This window comes from Cupressus sempervirens, chromosome 3 (assembly GCF_028749045.1).
Source record: "Cupressus sempervirens isolate cs-2001-9-10 chromosome 3, ASM2874904v1, whole genome shotgun sequence".
NCBI lineage: Eukaryota > Viridiplantae > Streptophyta > Pinopsida > Cupressales > Cupressaceae > Cupressus > Cupressus sempervirens.
In genome coordinates this window covers 296,683,292-296,705,443 of record NC_143120.1, presented here as the reverse complement: position 1 = coordinate 296,705,443, position 22,152 = coordinate 296,683,292, and positions in this window count along the sequence as shown.

Here is a 22,152-nt window from a genome sequence, read left to right as displayed (position 1 = left end):
CATTCACTGTTCACTCAGCATCAATAGGCTTTGATGCTTGGCCTTCACTATACTGTGAATGTTGTAACTCATCTTCTATAGACCTAGGCAATTATTGTTGTTTGGCACTTGAATCAATTGGCATGTATTGACTACTTGGCACCAGAGTGAATCAGCATGTACTATATGCTTAGCACATACTAGTGTTTGGCACATACTAGTGCTTGATACATACTATCGCTCAGTACTAGCTAATCATATTACTCGAGATGTACTATCTAAAAATGACATAGTACAAAAATAGGACAATCCCCAAAGAAGATATCCTAGCCCCCAAAAAATAACCACACAGTATAAATACAATAAAAATGCAAGCTCTAATACTAAATCAAAACTCTTATTCATAAAATAACTAGTTACATGCAATGTGCCTGGTTGTAAGGCCTTCTAGGTTAGAGCTATTGGATACAATTAATTAATTGTATGTTTTCCTTGATGTTACAAAAATATCATATCAGTTGATAGTCAGTGCATGCCGAGCTCACTTGGTTAGTGAAGATAAATTTTCTAGTCTATCGAATGTTCCTGAGTTTACTCTATAAAGAAGGTAGTATCTACCAAGCTCACTTGAGCATCAAAGGAAGTTATGAAAAAAAATAGTGTTAACCAAGCTCACTTGGTTAACAAAGGAAAAGTTGAATAGAGCAAGTGATAACCAAGTCCACTTGGTTGCTAAAGGTTTTTTGCAGTGATAGTGTTGACCGTGCTATGTAGTGTGAATCAAGTTTCACAATATTCATTGAGTCACCAGTGCAGACCGACTTTGAGCCTACCTAAAGGTGATTAGTATGGACCAATCCTCTACATCTGCTAAGCATAGATAGTGGATATCGAGTATCAGAACCTCACTTCTAAACCCAAGTTTCTACATCTTGGTTGACTTTGTAATTTTGTGTAAACTTGTATTCTAGCCAACTGAGGTAATGAATATTGGTTATTCTAATTTGTACTTGATCCGACTTGACAATTTGAAAGGTATAAGTAATAGGTCAAGTTGTGATTTCAAAGAGTGTGATATGCAAGCTCAAAGAGTTGAAAAAGATAAGATAAGAGGAAGCAAACTTAAAAGATAAATAGGTATCATTGTGAAGTAGAAAAGTTTTATTCAATCAAGAAGGATCATGTATAACGCCAAAACAGAGATCTATAATCAGCAATTTAGTTGCATCTCAATCAGGTCATTTTCATTATTACTTTCTAATCATTGTAGTAGTGATCTAAAATCTCTTAACAAATTTAGTTTAACAACCATTTGTAAATCCTCTAACAAGGTGACAATTCCATTGAATTGTTTCAAGACCTCTTACAAGGCCACTCCTAACAGGGTAATTAAATCCTTTAATAGGATCACACCTAATAGTGTGTTTTGTAACCTTTCACAAGATTAGCTCTTAACTGAGCTCACTTTAAAAGAGTGAAAAATACTAATTAGTTACATTGGTGGTTTTCCCCAAATTGGGTTTCCACGTTAAATCCTGGTGTCATATTTGGTCATTTCTTTTCTCTCATGCATGCAAAATTAAGGTTAAGTAATTACTAACAAAATCTTAAGATTTTCTAAGTAATTCTCATTCTGTACTTATCGAGTTACAACAAATTTATGTATGCTTACCAAGTATCAACAATAATTAGTTTTTATTAGTGTGAATTTTATTTCACATGTAAGGGATCTTTGACTTATTTTAGTAGTAATTTCATGAATGGCAAGGCAAGACTACTGGATAACAAAGGAAATCTAATTGGATCAAGTAAACAAACAAAAGGTAACCTATTTTATCTTGATCTTGGTGATTGCTCATATCTTATTTCTCAAGTAGAAGAAAGTTGGTTATGGCATAGAAGACTATGCCATGTAAATTTTGATAATATAGTCAAGATAAGAAAACTCAGAAGAAAAAGAGGTATCCCTAGTTTGAAGAAAACTGATGTTGGGTTATGCAAAAATTATCAAATTGGTAAAATGGGAAAGACAAGTTTTAGGAGAAAAAGCTATCAATCACAAGCTATACACTAGAAAAGGTGCACTTCTCTAAATCATTCTATCCGAGGTTCTCCATAGATTGGAAAGCTCGAATGCCGACTTAGAGCTCCCTAGTCATGGAGTGCAAGGGGCATACAAATGAGTATATAGGAGCTCTGAGCTGAGCCTTAGAAATACAGCCCTTGCTAGTATACCACAAAATGGGAGATTCTTTAGACAAGAGCAAGAGTGCTAGTGTCAAAGAACTCTTAGATCATGCAATGCAAAAATGAAACTAAATTAGGATGAGATGCACAATGCAAGCTATGCTAACAATGAGATGGGAATGTTACAAAACCAAATATTTAAACTATGTGAGATTATTGCAAGAAATCAAAGTTAAACTAAAATACAACTATGCTAATAATGCCATATGATCTTATGCTAATGTGATGGAATGAGAGAATGAGAGAAGAAATGAGAAGTTCTCCACAAAGCTCCAAAGAAACCTGTTAGAAAACCTGCAGCATAACAATATTCAAATGAGGATGGATCCTTTTAGGGGGAAAGCTCTCTCCCTTTTAAATATGTATGGACGGTGGAGATCAAGATGAAGATAGTGGATGATCAATGGTTGAATTCGAAAATAGGAGTGATCCATGTGCACACACAAGTCAACCAATAGAATATAAGTTGACTTGTCATATAAGACAAAAGTCTCACAAACCTTTTCTTTTAATTGTAAAATAGAAAAAGGACTTTATGTGTGCATTTTAAGTGGGTTAGAAGAATGCGGTCTTTTATTTAATTAAAAGGGGACATGTTCTTTTAATCAAATAATGAACTTAGGATAGCATAGTCAAACTATAGGTTATAATCAAATAAATTGATTATTAGCAATTTGGTCTAGGTAAATGATTAAATTAATTTAGCCAAAATGCTGAGAAGGGGGCTAATAGTCTAGATGACCATTTTTAGGTGATTATAGAAGCTATCTTGGAAATTGTGCATACTAATTTACGTGGACCCATTGGAATAGAAAGTTATAGTGGAGAAAAATTTGTATTCTATTTGTTGATGATTATTCTAGAATGATGAATGTTATCTATCTAAAAGAAAAATCAAATACGTTTGAAAAATTCAAATGGTGTTTGGCAATAGTAGAAAAGGAAATTGGAAAAACATTGAAATGCTTAAGATCAGATAGAGGTGGTGAATTCATCTCAAATGAATTCAATAATTTTTGCATTGAAAGAGGAATCAAAAGATAGGTATCAACCCCTGGTGCTCTTGAGTAGAATGGAATAGTTGAAAGAAAAAATGGATCCATCATGGATTGTGTAAGGACACTAATGATTGAAAAGAATGTTGCTATCAAATACTAGAAGGAAGCTATCAGCACTATAGTTCATACTTTGAACCAAGTTTAGTTGAAGAAGGACTCAATCAAAACTCCCTATGAATTATGGTATGGCTACAAACCCAATGTAAGTTACTTGAAAGTATTTGGCAAAAAATGTTATATCTTCAAAGAATCTAGAAAAGGCAAATTTGATGTAAAAGGTGATGAAGGTATATTTCTAGGATATTCCTACAGAAGTAAAGCATACAAATGTTTGAATTTATCCACTCACAAAATCATAGAAAGTGCACATGTGAGAATTGATGAGTTTGCAAAAAAGAGTGAAGAAGAAAGAAAAAAGGAACTAGAAGATTATATAAGATTTGTCTACTTTGAACTTGATATATTGCCAAACATATTTATAAAAAGGAGACTTCATCTCCCAAGCTTCCCAAGTCTCCATCAGTTACTGAGTTGTAAGAAGTGCAAACCAAGTTAGAGGGACCCGAGTCACATTTAAAGGCTATCGAGTTAGTGCATACTAAGTCTGAAGGACCCGAGCCACAGATAGAAGGACATAAGCATGAAGTTGAAATTCAAAATGAAGAGAGTACAAGTCATTCAGAAGTCAAAGAACTTGTATTGGCCAAATATGTCAAAGGCATCATACACCTAATCAAATCATTGGAAATAAATTAGATGGAACAATGACAAGGAGAAAACTAAAAGGTACATGATTACTTACTGAATTCGAACCTAGAAGTGTTAAAGATGCACTAGAAAATGAAAGTTGGATTAAGGCTATGAATGAAGAAATATAACATATAGAAAAGAATAAAACTTGGACTCTTGTTCCTAGGCCCAAGGATAAAAATTTAATTGGTACAAAATGGGTATTCAAAAATAAGTTGAATAAAGATAAAAAGGTATCAAGAAACAAAGCAAGGATAGTATGCAAAGGTTATTCTCAAGAAGAAGATATTGACTATGGTGAAAATTTTGCCCCTGTTGTAAGACTAGAAGGTATTAGGACTTTGCTGGCATATGTAGCTCATAGAAGATTCAAAGTATATTAGATGGATGTTAAATCTACATTCTTGAATGGAATTCTTGATGAGGAAGTATACATTGAATAGCCAGAAGGTTTTGTTGATCCTAATAAAAGAGACATGGTTTGAAAACTACACAAAGCTATATATGGTCTCAAGCAAGCTCCCAAAGCTTAGTATGAAAGGTTACATAACTATTTGATACAGGTTGATTTTCAAGGAACTAATGATAATAGTAGTTTGTATATCAAGGAAAGACCAGATAAGAAAATTGTGTTAGCAAAAATATTTGTGGATGATACCCTATTTACAAGAGATGATGACTTATGCAAATCATTTTCAGATGATACCCTATTTACAAGAGATGATGACTTATGCAAATCATTTTCAGAACAAATGAATAAAGAATTTGAGATGTCCATGTTTGGTGAAATAAAATTCTTTGTTGGATTATAGATTCAGTAGAATAAAAATGGTATCTACATCACTCAATCTAATTATATTAAAGAGATACTCTAGAAATTTAGAATGGAAGATTCAAAAGTAGTTGAATCCCCCATGTGTACTAGAGTTAAGCTTACCAAAGATGATGACTCGAAAGAAGTAGATCAGATCTTATATAGATTAATGATTGGAAAATTACAATATGTAGTACATACAAGGTTTGATATTGCCTTAGCAGTTGGGTTAGTAGCAAGATTCTAAGTAAAACCAAGATAAAACCACATGATGGCAATAAAAAGAATCTTGAGATATCTAAAAGGTACTAAAGACTATGGCTTATGGTACAAACTTGGAGGCAATCTTGACTTAAAAGTATTTACTAATGCTGATTGGGCAAGAAATCTTGATGACAGATAAAGCACTAGTGGTGGAGCATTATTTCTTGGCAAAAGACTAGTATCTTGGACAAGTAAGAAGAAAAATTGTACATCTCAATCCATAGCAAAGGTAGAATATGTGGCTATAGTAATTAATTGCTCTAACATTGTTTCGCTCAAACAATTGTTGGAAGGAATGAAGGTTGAAATCAAAGAGTCAGTTGTCATATATTATGATAACATAGTGCAATCAACATATCAAAGAATCTAGTGATGCATTCCAAAAAAAATCATATTGCTACAAAATATCACTTCTTAAGAGAGTTGATGCAAGATAAAGAAGTTAGATTGGAATATGTGAATACAAAGGAATAGATTGCTGATATATTCACCAAGCCATTACCTAAGGATGCATTTTTGTATCTAAGAGGTAAGCTAGGGTTCATTCCCCTATCTGAAGTTTACTAAATGAAGTTTAGTGATGTGTCAATAGGAACCAAGAAGAAGATCAATCAATTGGTGTAGTATTAACAAGGACATATTGCAGATAAATTTGTACTCAAGGTACATTGACCCTAATCTAATTGTTGTCTTTGGCATGTGTTGTCAAAGAGGGAGAGGTTATACAATCATATCTCATAAGAAATTTCTCAAATAGGGAGAAGTATACAGTAGTCTATTAACAGAGGAAGTTCTCATGAATGAATGAGAATCAGAATGAAACTAAGGATATGTTTCTTATCTCTAAAAATTTCATTGTGCTATGACATGTTGTGTCACCATTAATTCCAAAGAGGGAGATTGTTGAATATAATTGATTAATTGTGTGTTGTCCTTGATGTTACACAAATGTCATATCAATTGACAGTCAATGCATGCTAAGCTCACTTGGTCAGTGAATATAATTTTTCTAGTCTACCAAGTCTTCCTGAGTTTACTCTATAAAGCAAGTAGTATCTACCGAGTGCACTCAAGCATTGAAGGAAGTTATGCAAAAAATAGTGTTAACTGATCTCACTTGGTTAAAAAAGTGAAAGTTGAATAGAGCTAGTGATAACCGAGTCCACTTGTTTGCCAAAGAATTTTTGTAGTGATATTGTTGATCGAGCTATGTAGTGTGAATCAAGTTTCATAGTATTCACCAAGCCACCAATGCAGACCAAGTTTGAGACTACTTGAAAGTGATCAGTATGGACCAAGCCTCTATGTCTACCATGTGCATGACGATGTTGAGCATTGACAATGGATGTCAAGTATCAGAACCTCACTGAGCCATTCTTTTAAACCCAAGTTTCTACATCTTGGCTGACTTTTTAATTTTTTATAAACTTGTATTCTCACTTACTAAGGTAATGAATATAGGTTATTCTAATTTGTATTTGAGCCAACTTGATAATTTGAAAGGTAGAAGTAATAGGTCAAGTTGTGATTTCAAAGAGTGTGATATGCAAGCTGAAAGAGATGAAAAAGATAAGATAAGATGAAGCAAACTTAAAGGATAAGCAGGTATCCTTGTGAAGCAAAAAAGTTGTATTTGATTAGGAAGGATCAAGTATAAAGCCAAAATAGATATCTATAATCAGCAATTCAATTGCATCTCAATCAGGTCATTTTCATTATTACTTTCAAACCATTGTAGCAATGATCTAAAATATCTTAACAGAGTTGGTTTAATAGCCATTTGTAAATCCTCTAATAGGTGGAAATTCCATTGGAATGTTTCAAGACCTCATACAAGGCCACTCCTAATAGGTCGATTAAATCCTTTAGCAAAGTCACACCTAACAGTGTGTTTTGTAACCTTTAATAGGGTTGGCTCTTAACCGAGCTCACTTCAAAAAAGTGAAAAATAGTAACTAGTTACATTGGTGGTTTTTCCCAAATTAGGTTTCCACGTTAAATCCTAGTGTCATATGTGTTCATTTATGTTCTCTCGTGCATAGAAAATTAAGGTTAAGTAATTACTAACAAAATCTTAAGATCTGCTAAGTAATTCATATTCTGCATTTGTCAAGTTACAACAAATTTCTATATGCTTACTGAGTATCAGCAATAATCAATTTTTATTAGTGTGAATTTTATTTGACATCTAAGGGATCTTGGATTTATTTTAGTAGTAATTGATTCACCCCTGCCCTCTCAATTACTCCTCTTATATTTCCAACAAGGGCCAAATACAACAACAAGTACAATAATAGTTCTACAATATCCCATAAGATCCAACTTATAATCTTAATCCCAACTCTTCTAGAACCATAATTGGATAAGAACACCAAGAAGAATCCACATTTGTACCCTTAGGTCCACCAAAAAATCCTTTGGTTCTTAATTTTTAGCTACTAGCTCTTCAAATTTTGCATCTAGCCTTCATCTTCTTCTACAAGCTGGATGATAATGATAATAATAATTCCTAAAGCCTCCACAAAACCCCCTACTTATACCCAACTAAGTGAAAAGTTGATCTAGTTCATTAAAAATTAAATTAAACCCCTTACATTAAATATATGTTGAGCCACAAGTTAGCTACAAGAAAAATTAAATACCCATACACAAACTAAATGCCAAAAGTCAGCTCACAAACAACTCGGCACCAATAGGAAACAAGATCAAGTTGAGCATCAACCAAACCATAAGCAATGTCAAGCTCCCATTGCATGTCAAGCTCTAAAGAGTATGTTGTGCTCCTATTGTCTTTCAAGCTCCATAGAGTATATCAAGCTCCTAGTGTTTGTCAAGCTCCATAGAGTATGTCGAGCTCCTAGGGAAGAACTATGCCCAATAATGAGTAAGCACCACTCCCTTGGTGGCCAAGTCCACATCTTCAAGCCAAAATCAATCTAGCATGCAAGATTTCAAGCAAGCCCAAGATGCACCTACATCAGATACCCCAGGTTCAAAAAAATTTCTTAGTAGCTAGAAGAACATCTTCTAGGATTTATTACATAAATCCCAAACTAGTTCTTCACATACATATCCTCCAAGTCTTCAACTTGCACACTCTTTCCCTTGACCTTATTCTACTTCTCCACATCTAGCCTAGGTGTTCCATGGCTCTATTTTTCATTATGATATCCAACCTTCTCAGAATCCCTCAACTCAACTCGGATACCAATACACAGGTTCCTCATACCAAGCTCTTCATTTTGTAAAGGAATTATGGAGTATTTCCTACCACCTGGTGTAGTAGCACCTAGGGGTAAAGAGGAAACATAAAAGATTTTTGGTTTGTGAATGATCTAACCAACCATTAAGAAAATAAGGACTAACAATAAAATCCCAAGGTGTAGATAAGAGGTTTGATTAGGTAGGATTTGGAATGTGAGTCTATTTTTTTGTTAATTAGGTCATGTTAGGAAAATTTGCTTGGAAATTTCTTAAAGAGGAAAAATTTGGGAAAATACCTTAAAAGGGGGTAATATGTGTGTGAGAGTGGTCCTTAGGTTTACTAAGGTCATTTTAGAAGGTGTAGAAATAGATTGGCTAATTTTGGAGGTCCAATGTGCAAAATTGCAAAAGTTGTCAAAAAGTTGCATTGACAACTTTGCAATTTAAGCAAAATTGTTTAGCAACTTTTGTGCGGTTTTGGAAGAATGAACTACTTGGTTAGTTATAGTTCAAACTAAAGGCTAGAATGGAGGAGGTAGTCTATTCAAACCTTCTTCAACTCATTTCCAGGGGTTGGATAGTTACTTGTACGAACAACACCTATAGTGAAACAATTTTGTGAACAAAAGCATGGTTTTGAGTGATTGAATAGGGAAAGTGGATTGAATAACCTATTGTTATAGATGAGATAGAGTCTTGGAATCATTCTTTGAATTTCATACTTATTTTGGTTTCAAGCTTTCATTTGATAGGATTTAGAAAATTGATTAGTATTGGTGTTCCTATTGTCTAATTTTGTATTGTCAATATTAAAATGGCTATGGTTTGAGTTTCCTTGGTCAGAATATCATGGCTCTTGGAAATAAAATAGTAGCCTCTGTAAATAGTGTACACATTTTTTTTGGGGTTTGTTCAAAACAGTGATCCCTAGGCAAGCAATGTAAGCTTGGCAAGGTGCAATGAAAGCTTGAATTGGAGTTTTGAGAAGAACAATGGATTGGTGCATGCAAATATTGATTAGGAAATGAAGGAGTAGAGTATTAAGGGTTCATAACTCAAAGGAAGAGGTTGGAAGTGGACTTTGAAATTAGTGGTGAAGGATTCATGATCATTGCCTTTGAAACCCTTAAAATGAGGGTTTTCTAAAGCCGCACTATACGGTCATTATAGAGACCAAGGACTTGGAAAATATTCAAGATTAGGTCATTAGGAATCAAATTCCTAAAGTCACCAAGTGGCCTTATTAAGGGTTTTTGGGATTTATAGCTTGTTCCATGTTTTTAGTGGGGCTAATAAGGGCTCTTAGCGCTACAAGGGCAAACAAGGCAACTATAGTTTAGGGTATTTTAGGCTTACCAAAGCAATGTAGAATATCATGAAAGTGTTAAGAACCATGCAAATATGGTCTAAACTTTCTTTTGACCCTTTAGGCATACTTGGTGAATCTTTGCCTCACTAGGTCAAAGAGTTAATATTTGGTGAATTGAAGATATAGGCTTGAAACTTGACCTATTGGGAGAGTTTCTTGGTGAAAGGAGATTGAGAAGGGTTCCTTTAGGTTAGGGTTAGGAGTAGAACCCCAAGTGGGATAGGAGTATCCTAGGAAGAGAAAGAAAGATCTAGAGTGAAGAAGCTCCCCATCACCACCTTTCTCAATAGTAAACACATTCTTAGCAAATCATGAATATCTGTACAATCATACTACCAAGGTCTATTAAGAAACAAATGACAATTGTTCATGTCCACAATATCACACAATACTTGATCCTTATCCTACCCAATCTAGAAATCAACAAGGCATTTCTCTCTCACTTCCAAAGCATTGTCACCTTGCAACCAGCCAATCCTATAAGGATAAGGGTGTCTCACTCTCTTCAAACCATGTTTTTGAACCATCTCCTTAGCAAAAAGGTTATCAATACTAATACCATCCACAATAATCTTATAGACTTTACCACCAAACTTATAAAAAGTCTTGAATAAAGTAGTCCTCTAATAAGAATCTAGTGTCCTCTAACCAACCAATACTTACTAAGCTAGTAAACTCTCTCCTTGCTCAGGTTGACTATCTTGGACTACAACCTCATTTACAAAAACAACTTTCCTACCATGAGAACACTTAAAATATCTATGCCTCTCTTCACCAAATTTGAAATAATTACCACCAAACCCACCTCCACTTGTCCTTCTCTTTTGATCAATAGGTTTTGGTTCACATTCTGCACTTAGTTTAGCCTTTGTTGAGTTATCCTACTTCTCCTTCTCTCTAGCATTACCTTGACTTTCCTCTTTAAGTTATATTCTTCCTTCAAAGCATACTAATAAGCATCCTCAATTGAAGAAATATTCAACATATGAACCTCATCTTGCATATTGAATCTCAAACCATTAATGTACCGAGCTACTTTCTCCTTTGACAATTCTTTGTGCCCATACCAAATAGGGTAAGTGCACCAAGTTGTGGTGCCAAAAGGGGGGTATAAGTGGACACCTTTTTCCTTAAATCAGCAATTTCTAAATTTCAACAAGAATTTGAAGATAGTTATGCTCAAAATTTTATGATATGACAAAAACAAAAGTCATAGTCCTTTGAATCTAGTTTCTAAACTACTAATTTTTTTCAAAATGGTTTAATTTTAGGTCCTCAAAAAAGGGGGCCACAAAAAGTGGTACTATTTATTCCAAAAAAACATAACATAGTACAACGTGTGGACCCCCTAAAAAAAAATTTCTTTTTTGAATTTTTTTAATTCCTCTGGTCAAAAATTACTTAACACTATGTAGTTTATCCCATATTTTTTGGGTAATTTTATAATGTGTATTTTTTTTAATAAATTTTTTAACTAGACACATCTCAAAAACATGAAATATATGTGTGCTCCCCCTAGAAATAATTGAAAACTAATCTAAAATCAAAACTTTTTTTTTTTTCAAAGTTTGTAAGTCTAGTTTCTAAAAAACTAAGTTGTTGCAAAATTCAATGAATGGGCTAAAATCTATAGCCCAATTAGTACATGGAGGTTTTTGACAAAAAATGGACATACATTCAAAAGAATTTATAGATGAAAGGCTTGAAATAGTTCAAACTAAAAATAAATTATATGGTTATATATCTAACACAAAGATCTACTATGTCATGTTACTTAATCTTATCAATGCCCAACCACAAGGAATCTTGAAGGAGAGCACACAAGAAAAATCAATCATTTTTGTATGTTTGCAGAAAAACACGTCTGACCTGTTTATAAACTCCAAACCTTTGTGTTGGATCTCCAAGGCAAAACCAAGCCTTAGGCTTGGTTTTAATGCAAAGCTTTGAATAGCACGTATGTCTTATAGCACATGTGTGCTATAGCATGCATGTGCTATTTAAAGCTTTTGAATTTGGGTCTCAATAGCGCATCCATGCTATAGTGTGCATGCACTATTGAGAACTAAATAGTGCATAGAGAAGGAAGAAGAGATGCAAAGAAAGAGCAAGAGAAAGTGGGGGATGGTTGTGTGTGTGTGAGAGAGAGATAGAGAGAAAGTAGGGAATTGGAGAGAGGAGAGAGAGTAGGGGATGAGAGAGAGAGGAAGTGAGAGAGAGAGAGAGTAGGGGTGGCAAAGAGAGTACAAGATGGGAGAGAGAGGAAGTGTGAGAGAGATTAGGGGTGTTAAAGAGAGAGTAGGGGATGGGAGAGAGAGGAAGTGTGAGAGAGTGAGTAGGGGTGGCAGAGAGAGTACAAGATGGTATAGAGATATTAGGTAGTGGGAGAGGGAGAGAGAGAGGAGGATGGAAGTGTGTGAGAGAGAGAGAGACTAGAGAATGGGAGAGAGTGTGAGAGTGTGTGTGAGAGATCTAGAGAGTAGGGGATGAGAGAGGAGAGAGAGAGGGGGGGATGGGAGTGTGTGGTGCATGTGAAAGAAAGAGAGTAGGAGAGAACAGAGGGGAGAGAGAGAGTAGGGAATGGGAGAGAGAGTGTAGGCAGTGGGAGAGGGAGTGGAAGAGGGAGAGAGGGGGGGAATGGGAATGTGTGTAAGAGAGAGAGAGAGAGAGAGAGAGAGAGAGAGAGAGAGAGAGAGAGAGAGAGTAGGGGATGGGAGAGAGAGGAAGTGTGAGAGAGAGTAGGAGTGGCAGAGAGAGAGTACAGGATGGGAGAGAGAGATTGAGAGTAGGGGATGGGGAGAGAGAGAGTATAGGATGGGAGAGAGAGATTGAGAGTAGAGGATGGGAGGGAGAGAGAGAGTAGGTTGTGGGAGACAAAGTGGGAGAGGGAGAACAAGAGAGAGGAGGATGGGAGTGCATGTGTGTGAAAGAGAGAGTAGGGAATGGGAGAGGGGGGAGAAAGAGTAGCTAAAGAGAGAGTAGGGGATGGGAGAGAGAGAGAGTGGGTAGTGGGAGAGGCAGAGAGAGGGGAGATGGAAATGTGTGTAAGAGAGAGAGAGAGAGAGAGAGTAGGGTATGGGAGAGAGTGTGAAAATGTGAGAGAGAGTAGGGGGTGGCAGAGAGAGAGTCGAGAGGGAGAGAGTGAGAATGTGTGTATGTGTGTGTGTGTGTGAGAGAGAGAGAGAGAGTAGGTGGTGGGAGAGGGAGTGGGATAGGGAGAGCAAGTTAGAGAGAAAGTAGGGGATGGGAGAGGAGAGAGGTGGGGATGGGTGTGTGTGTGAAAGAGAGAGATTAGGGAATGGGAGAGGGGAGAGAGATAGAGAGAGAGTAGGGGATGGGAGAGAAAGAGAGTAGGAAGTGGGAGAAGGAGTGGGAGAGGGAGAGAGAGGGGATGGGAGTGTGTGTAAGAGAGAGAGTGGGGTATGGGAGAGAGAGTGAGAGTGTGAGTGAGAGTAGGGGTGGCAGAGAGAGAGTGAGAGTAGGGGATGGGAGAGAGAGTAGGGAGGGAGAGAGAGAGAGAGAGAGAGAGAGAGAGAGAGAGAGAGAGAGAGAGAGAGAGAGAGAATAGGCAGTGGGAGAGGGAGTGGGAGGGAGACAGAGGGGGAATGTGAGTGTGTATAAGAGAGATAGAGTAGGGGATGGGAGAGAGAGTAGGTGGTGGGAGAGGGAATGATAGAGGAAGAGAGAGGAGGAATGGGAATGTGTGTATAAAGAGAGAGAGAGAGAGAGAGAGAGAGAGTAGGAGATGGGAGAGAGAGGAAGTGTGTGAGAGTAGAGGTGGCAAAGAGAGAGTAGAAGGTGGGAAAGAGAGATTGAGAGTAGGGGATGGGGAGAGAGAGAGAGAGAGTACAGGATGGGAGAGAGAGATTGAGAGTAGGGGATGGGGGAGAGAGAGAGATTAGGTGGTGGGAGATGGAGTGGGAGAGGGAGAGTGAGAGAGAGGAGGATAGGAGTGCATGTGTGTGAAAGAGAGAGAGTAGGGAATGGGAGAGGGGGGAGAGAGAGAGAGAGAGAGAGTAGGCGATAGGAGAGGGAGTGGGAAAGGGAGAGAGAGAGGTGATGGAAATGTGTGTAAGAGATAGAGAGAGAGATTAGGGGATGGGAGAGAGTGTGAAAATGTGAGAGAGAGTAGGGAGTGGCAGAGAGAGAGTAGAGAGGGAGAGAGTGAGAGAGAGAGTGTGAGAGAGAGTAGGCAATGGGAGAGGGAAGAGAGAGAGAGAGAGAGAGTAGTGGATGGGAGAGAGAGACTAGGTGGTGGGAGAGGGAGTGGGAGATGGAGAGAGGGGGGATGGGAGTGTGTATAAGAAAGAGAGTAGAGGATGGGAGAGAGTGTGAGAGAAAGAGAACAAGCTAGGGGAGACAGAGTGTGTGAGAGTAGGGGATGGAGAGAGAGAGAGAGAGAGAGAGAGAGAGTAGAGAGGGAGAGAGAGAGAGAGAGAGAGTAGAGAGGGAGAGAGAGAGAGAGAGAGAGATAGTAGGCAATAGGAGAGGGAGTGTGTGTGAGAGATCTAGAGAGTAGGGGATGGGAGAGGAGAGAGGGTGAGAGAGAGTAGGCGATGGGAGAGGGGGAGAGAGAGTAGATGGTGGGAGAGGGAGAGGGATAGAGAGTAGGGGATGGGAGAGGGGAGAGAGAGTAGGGAGAGAGAGAGAGTAGGGGATGGGAGACAGTAGCCCGAGAGAGAGAGGGGGGGGGATGGGAGTGTGTGAGATAGAGAGAGTAGGGGATGGGAGAGGATAGAGAGTGAGAGAGTAGGGGATGGGAGAGAGAGAGAGTAGATGATGGGAGAGGGAGTAGGAGAGGGAGAGTGAGAGAGAGTAGACGATGGGAGGAGTAGGAGAGGGAGAGTGAGAGAGAGAGTCAGGATGGGAGAGGAAAGAGATTGAGAGAGAGTAGGGGACAAGAGAGGAGAGAGAGTAGGGGATGGGGGATGGTGGGATAGGAAGAGATGTGTTTTGACATAGTGCGTATGCATATAGTGCATACACACTATGTCAAATCACCCGAAAATGGTAAAAAAACATGTTTGGGTCCCATTTCATCCATTCTCTACTTTTGGTATGTTGTGCATTCTTTTGTTCTGATAGAAAACATGGGTTTCAACATAGCAAACACTATTTGAAGACTTTTTGAAGCTAGCAAACACCAAATTCAATCATTGGATATGTGATTTGAAGACTTTTTGAATATTCTTTGTATAGAAAAGGTTAGTGCAAGCCTTTTTAAATATTGTTTGTTGATATTATAGGAGTTGATGAAATCCAACTCTATAGTTGCCAAGATCACCTACAGTGAAAATAGCTTGCCAAAGAGAAACCTAAGGAGAAAGAGCTTGAAAGAAACAAAGCAAGAGAAAATATTTCACAATAGAAAAAATAAAATTGCTATGTGAATGGATATCCTGAGTGCTTTAGGCCTGAGGATCATTTTCCTGGCATGGTTTTCTTTATTTTGGGTTGTACTTTATTTTGTTTTAGCTTTTTCCTTGTTTTGATCATTGTAGACATCATGTTGGAGTTGATGAAATCCAACTCCAAAGATACCCAAGATCACCTACATGTGAAAACCTATCAAAGAGAAGCCAAGGAAGGAAGAGTGTGGAGCAAGGGAAAAACCCTAAATGGACATGAGAGACCACAAGATATTGCAACACAAGAAAATATGTATTTACAATATGCAAGAAGTGATGTTTTGATGAAATACAATGAGGGAGAGACCACTTATAAAGGCCTCATGGAATCTCCTAGAACAAGCTAGAAGATACTAGGAGATAAGTGTGACAACTAAGCATACATCCACATGAGGTGGAAAGTCCTCGAACAAGGTGAGAGGATAAGTATGACTTAGGAGATAACAAACTCCCATATTGTCAACAACTTATGACAAACTCCTATACTACAACTAATTAATGAAATGCATTTACCTAAGTAAGCTTAAGTAAATAGAATAAATAATTAGTAAATTAACTATTTACTCTAACACCCCCCCCTTAAGTGCAACTTAGGGAAATGCCTTAAGCTCACAAAACTAAGAAATGCAGAATGGGTCCCGGCAACAAGGTCATATTAGGTACCCATGAACAAATGCAAAAGATGCAACCTCTGAAAATAGGGAAAGATAGAAAACAACATGGGAAAAACCCTCCCCCAAAAAGAGGTAAAAACCTAGTGAAGAACTGAAGAAGCCTCCAACTAGGGAAATGTCCCCTAAAATAGGAACAAAGAATGATCATGAAGAGCATCACTGAAGCATAAAGAGCTGCAAAATTCTGCCATGAGAAAGAAAACTGCTGATTTGAAGAACCTTCATGCAAAAAGAAGGCATGAACTGAGCGTGTCTATATGGTAGATGATCCATCTCACTAAAATGCATAGGTAGCTAGCCACTGCAATCGCCTTGTATATAGGATCAACCACTAAATACATAGTTCACACTATCGAACCATTGAACCACAGATGCATTAGAACAATAGCATAACCCCCCCTTAATGTAGACAGGGTGAGATGACAGGCAACTGAGAAGGTGGGCTGAAATCTCCTACAGATGAACCAAGAATGACGAGAGAGGAAGAGGAACAAACACCTATAAATATACGGTCAAACTGACTCTGCATGGGGCTAATTTCATGGAAGGGACACTCACTTGACAAAGGGAGAAGGCCTAATGTGGTAAAGTGCCACGTGGTAGACCTACCACGTGTCACACCCTAACAGGTGATGATGGGGCTGCAAACGCAAATGTGGATGTCCCTGCTAGCACTCACTGTGCATGGGCGATAGAAATAGGCAAGAAAAACTCTGGACAATAGAGAAAGCTAGCAGGTAGAGCAGAGGCTACAGATCCAAGTAGAGTGGACTGTTCAGCAGAGCGGTAGAACAAGTAGCAAAACTTGCACCAAAGCTGAAGAATTTGGCAGAGCTGAGATTGGCAATACCATATTGGAGTTGATGAAATCCAACTCTGAAGATGCCCAAGATTACCTACATGCAAATAACCTATCAAAGAGAAGCCAAGGAAGAAAGAGCATGGAGTAAGGGAAAAACCCTAAATGGACATGAGAGAGAGAGGAAGATATTGCAACACAAGAAAATATGTATTTACAATATGCAAGAAGTGATATGTTATTAAAAATACAATGATGGAGCTCGAATATAAAGAGCTCAACAAATCTCCTAGAACAAGCTAGAAGATGCTAGGAGATAAGTGTGACAAATAAGCATACATCCACATGAGGTGGAAAGTCCTCGAACAATGTAAGAGGATAAATATGACTTAGGAGAGAACAAACTCTTGTATTGTCAACAACATATAACAAACTCCTAGACTACAACTAATAAATAAATTCATTTACTTAAGTAAGCTTAAGTAAATAGAATAAATAATTAATAATTATGTACCCTGATGGACCAATTCGAGATGACTGATCTTGGTTTGCTGCACTACTTTCTTGGTCTTTAGATTCATTCGTCTCCTACTGGCATTTTTGTATATCAGAAGAAGTATGCTCTTGACATGTTTTGTCACTTTCACATGCTTGATTGTAAGGCTACTCCTACACCATTTCAATCAGGTGTTACTTTGTCTACCTCCTGCTCCTCACCTACAGTGGATGCTACTTTGTATTGGTAGTTGGTTGGTAGCCTATTGTACTTGACACACGCGCCCTGATCTTTCTTTTTCGGTTGGCCTAGTCTCTCAATTTTCTCAGGACCCTCATGAGAGTCATTGGCAAGCTGCCAGGCATATTCTACGCTACATTTAGGGCATACTCATGTATGGCATTCATGACACTTGTTGGAGTTGATGAAATCCAACTCTGAAGATGCCCAAGATCACTTGCATGTGAAAACCTGTCAAAGAGAAGCCAAGGAAGGAAGAGCGTGGAGCAAGGGAAAAATCCTAAATGAACATGAGAAAGAAAAATATTGCAAACACAAGAAAATATGTATTTACAATGAGAATGTGATGATAATATGAAATACAATGAGGGAGCTCGAATATAAAGAGCTCAAGGAATCTCTTAGAACAAGCTAGAAGATGCTAGGAGATAAGTGTGACAACTAAGCATACATCCACATGAGGTGGAAAGTTCTCAAACAAGGTGAGAGGATAAGTATGACTTAGGAGAGAACAAACTCCTGTATTGTCAACAACTCATAACAAACTCCTAGACTACAACTAATTAATGAAATGCATTTACCTAAGTAAGCTTAAGTAAATAGAATAAATAATTAGTAAATTAATTATTTACTCTAACAGATATATAGATACATATTTGATTATAATTTGACATGTTGTTTAATATATAGTGAATTCATTGAAATTTGTATGTTTGAATGAAATGTATTTCAAAATGGTTAGAAATTTGACAAGGTGTTTGATATATATTGTGTATTCATTCAAATAATTGTAATTTTTATATGTATTTGAATGATTTGTAATTTACACATTGTAAGTAATTCAGATGTTTGAATAGTTTGACATGTAGCAATCATCATCATACCAAGAAAGAAAATCAAACAAATGAAGATAGGGAGAGAGATTTGGCAATTAAAAGAGATAAAATGAAACTACTACATGAACAAAGAAAAATGCAAGGAAATAATAAAGAATTGACTTTTGAAGAGGATCAAGAACCACCGATACAAAGAAATAAAGAGAAAGAATTGGAAAGACAAAGAGAACGAATGAGACTATTACACTCAAGAAGACAATTGAATTGTGAAGCTACACCATATTCTAATGTTGGAGTCATATCATCATCTCATGTTGAAGAGACACTAATTTGTAGATCCAACAATGTACACACTCGATCATGTCATGTTGACGACACAACATCAACACATCAAGTAGGTGATATTCCATCTTTTTCATCTTATTGCTAAGGCACATCATCTTCGGTTCAAGATACACAATACACTAAACCTTATATTGATGCTCAAAATGTTGAGGGAATGGAAGAGATTATAACACCTTCTAGAATTTTTTTTAGAAGACCAAAATATTTGATTGATATTGATACTACATTTTGAAATCAATGCCTGACAAGATTAGCAAGCGTACTTGTATAAAAAAAGTTAATCATATGTGGAGATTATTTTTTGAAGAATTAAATATTATAGGTCAATGCCAAATATTTTTTCAAATGATGAGGAATTTGAAATTTAGGCCTATCATGAGGATTCTTGGGCTAAGAACGATGGATGGTTCAAATGAAAAATCATTGCAAAGAATCTAATGAGTGCTTATGACAAAGTGGGTTCTAAATCACGCACCAAAGATAGTAATATCACAAGATGAGTACTTACATTGACAATAGTAAGTAGCTAAATGAAGAAAGATCGACTCATGAGAAAGACAAGAAAAACATTAAAAATTGGTAGAGGTACTCTAAGGAGAGCCATGCTAAGGTGTGAGAGATTAGAAGATCCAACAAAAAATGAGTTATGGACATTTAGTAGTAGACTACCATGAAACGATAAAGAAATTAGTGAAGCTTTGAAATCATTGATTGAAGATTTTTGGAAAAGTAACACATGTGTTTCCCCTAATCAAAGAGATGTTGTAAGGAGGATTGATAGCCAAAATCATAAGCCACATGCGAAACATTTTTTAGACTCAACTCAGACACAATTTTTTGCAAAATTTATTGGTATGTATCCTTAAATTCAAATAAGTCAAAGATTTTTTGAGATGGGTAAACTTTTTTATGTCAAGATAAATCACACATGCACAACTTCTTGTTGTAGGATACATATTTAATTTTCTAACCATTTTGATATTTTTAGGCATATATGTGTGTTTTTGCATTCTAAGTTTATTTTGTAAGAATGTGACATGAATGAGCCACCAAGATCTTCAAGGGAATTCATATCCAACATATTATGTGAAATAGGGGATGGACAACAATTTTACAAGACATCATGCTTGGATGGTACATGCTTATTTTGTTGTTCTTTGCAACTTTTATCAACTTGTGAACATATGGATAGTACACATGCAATTGGAAATTAAATAGTAGATTACAAAAAAATTAACACAGTGACATATGCTCTAAAAGATGGGAAATAGGGTAAAATATGTGATTTAGTCATTGAAAAGATTCTAGTGTATGAGTTCATGAAGATTTTTTGTGAAAAGATTATTTACGAGTATGCAAGGCATGCACATAGAGCTCAATGGCTAGATTTGCAATTCAAGTTGTGCAAGGATACGTTTTCACTGGATACCATTGTTTTGGTTGTAGAATTCATAGAGAAATACACACTAAAACCACAAAATGATGTGTAAGTAAAGTATTATACTTTTCATCAGGTTTCCATATTTGTTCACATAACATTCATGCATTCACCTACAAATACAGAGGATGATAGGAAGATTTTGAGGGAGTACCATTTTTACATCAGCGATGACTGATCATATTCTATGGAGTTTGTACATGGTTGTTTTAAACTATTTTATGGCGATTTGGCTAACAGGGGCATCACATATCACCAACACATTATTTGGTCAGATAATTGTGCATCTCAATTCAAGAATGCACAGATGTTCTATTGGTTGAGCAAGATGTACAGGTTGTGTAGAATTCAATATATGTGGAATTTCATAGAGGCTAGTCATGGAAAGGGAGAGCACAATGGTGCAAGTGCATGCATCAAAAGAGCCTTAGCTCATGAAGAACTAAAGTACAAAGATGGAGCAATATTAACAGATGCAAAATGCATCATCCAATGGTGTAACACTACAATGGGTCCAAGTAAGGAAGGTGAGTCTACAGTTCGTAAATTTTTTTGGTTGATAGATAATACTAACATTGCACCATATGAGGATTATTGCAGACTAACATGATCCAGTGAGTTGCACTCTTTTAGAAGCTCTGATGCAGGTTCATGGAGTATCCACACACGAAAAATGGCATGCTATTGTCCATCATGTGCAGAAAAAAATTAGGATGAGTGTGATTCGACTAAATGGGTGGACAAATGGGATATACGAGTTTTGGACCCAATTGACACCTATCGTCCCCCATAAGCACTAGAAATGGTAGAGATGGATTTTTCTATTGATTTTGACCACTTGTCTAATCTAGTGCAACCTGGTAATATATATATATATATATATATCTTTGTAATTTCAATATGTAACTTTATAAATTTTACCTAAGTATTTTCTAAATTAATGACTGCATTTTGTACATTTGTCACTGCAGGTCATGTTTTTGTTGTTATTGCACTTGAAGACAATGAAGAAGGGACATATTATTATGTGTGTCATTGTGTCCAAGCCAAACAAAAATTGGATCACTCAATTATAGATGGTGAAGGTTTAGAGTACCATGTTAGTGTGGTGGTTGTAATTGGCACATGGCTTAGACGATATTCTATGAAGAACCCTAACTTGTGGTTATTCGAGAATTGGCAAACAGAGAGGAAGATTCTTCATTATTCAAAACTTGTTCTCGCATCAAATGTCCACTTGATAAAATATGGTGGAAAATCACATAATAAGATTTTTTGAAAAGTTCACGAATCAGACCATGAGGCAATACTTGAGATGTTAAAATATAGAGAAGATCCAGTTGGCTCATTAGATTGAATTGGATCCAAATACAATGTTGCAAACTCTCCCCCAAGACTGTCCATGTGACAAGGTGGGTATTGTTATTATTTGTAAGTGATGAGATAAGTTTAAATCATAGATTTTATGTTTTGATTTGTTTAGAATCTAGATACATTATTTGAATTTATATTAGATTCTTTAATAGGACTCATTTTCAGATTAGTCATTTGAATAAGTGAAAGTTTAGAATTTGTTGTTTAGATCAAAATGTAATGAAAGAACATGAAAATTTTTAGAATGCGAATGCTTTGTGATGTAAATTCATTATTGTGTGCATGTAACCAAAAACTTCAAACTGACGAAAGCAAGGATACAATGGGAGAAGTTTCAAATACTCATCAAGCAAGGGTTATCATACAACTCAGAAAGTAAGGATTTGTACAAATGGATAGTTCTTAATGACAAGCCAAATTCAATTTTTGTCATTCTCTAATTATAACAGTCATGGACATTTAGGAGGGAATTAATTTCTCTATTGTTTTAAGCCAAATTAAACCATCCAACCAATTTGGATCGGTTGGGGTAGTTGATAGGAGTTTATGAAATGTTTCACAAATCCATTGTATGGGTAGAGAATCCATGGCACGGACTGCTACAACAAATTGAATAAAAAAATTTGATTTCTTGCAAAGTTGAAGGGTTTTTTGGTATGATTCAAAGTTCTTATTGATTGGATTTCCTTGGAAAATGTTTTGATCATTCATATTTCATATCTTTGAATTCTTTCATGTTCTAAAAACCCTAATACAGTCACTATTAATCATTTTTGTATTGTTCAGTCTTTGGAAATTTTGATTTTAAGACAATTTTGTGTAGATTTCACACTAGATGAATGTAGCACTCTAATTCT